Here is a 1,366-nt window from a genome sequence, read left to right as displayed (position 1 = left end):
GGCTCTTTGTAATGTGCTCTCTCATTGGCTCCCGGAGGAAGATTCTGATTGGGTTTTCCTGTTGTTGATTCCGGAAGTTTACCCAGGACAGGAAGTTCACTTGTAATTCGTGGAAATCTCAGGCCTCTTTTTCCTCCTTGGATGTTTTTGTTCCTTTAAGTGCCACCTTTCCTGGCGTTTTGTTTACCTTTTAATTGCGTTTTTGTTAAGTGGGTGGGTTAAAGAATTGTAGAACTAGGCCGGGCGCGGTGGCTCAAGCCTGTAATCCCAGCACTTTGGGAGGCCGAGACGGGCGGATCACGAAGTCAGGAGTTCGAGACCATCCTGGCTAACACGGCGAAACCCCGTCTCTACTGAAAAATACAAAAAGCTAGCCGGGCGAGGTGGCGGGCGCCTGCAGTCCCAGCTACTCGGGAGGCTGAGGGAGGAGAATGGCGTAAACCCGGGAGGCGGAGCTTGCAGTGAGCTGAGATCCGGCTACTGCACTCCAGCCCAGGCGACAGAGGGAAGCTCCGTCTCAAAAAAAAAAAAAAAAAAAAGAATTGTAGAACTAGGTAGGTTTTTATAGGTCAGTCGCCATACAGGATCTCAAGATTCCATTGCCATTAGCCATTAATTAATTGTGTAGGATCTTGACTAAGTTATATATAATGTCTGGGTGGCAGTTTCCTCACCTGTAAGATGAAGAGGGATGGATTGGAGAATGAAAATAAAAGGCAGAAAAGCCGTAAATCGCCACCCAGAGACTAGGGTTGTAGATACATTCCTTTATGAGGGAGGAAACTGAGGCCAGAGAAAGTAACATAGAAGCAGATTTACGACAGTACCTAAATCTCCTAACTTCTAGTCAAGTGCTCTTTTCACTGGAAGGCCCTGTCTACTGATAAGCTTGCCGAAGTTTACAAACTCACCTGCTTTTAAATGTTTACATACGTAACTTTAATATTCAAGCTACATAAATGTGGCTTTCAACTTGAAGAAAGAGGGGTTGGGGTATTTTAGGAGGCCAACTTGGAGAAATACACAATTGATCAGTAATAGAGCAATCGAGAGACATGACTATTAGTGTGTTAAATGGTATTTCTGGAAAATTTTCTCACAGGAGGTAACATGTTGGTACTTAAAGGATGAGTAAATGTAGTGGTTTTGTTTGTTTTAGACACAAGGTCGCTCTGTTCCCCAGGCTGGAGTGCAGTAGTGCAGTAATAGCTCCTTGTAACCTCACACTCCTGGGCTCAGGCAATCCTCCCAACTCAGCCATCTAAGTAGCTGGGACTACAAGCGCCTGCCACCATGCTTGGTTTTTTTTTTTTTTTTTTTTTTTTTTTTTTTTTTGAGACGGAGTCTCATTCTGTCGCCAGGCTGG

This window comes from Rhinopithecus roxellana, chromosome 17 (genome assembly GCF_007565055.1).
Source record: "Rhinopithecus roxellana isolate Shanxi Qingling chromosome 17, ASM756505v1, whole genome shotgun sequence".
Taxonomy (NCBI): Eukaryota; Metazoa; Chordata; class Mammalia; order Primates; family Cercopithecidae; genus Rhinopithecus; species Rhinopithecus roxellana.
The sequence above is the reverse complement of the archived record's forward strand: the minus strand, read 5'-3'. Positions refer to the sequence as shown.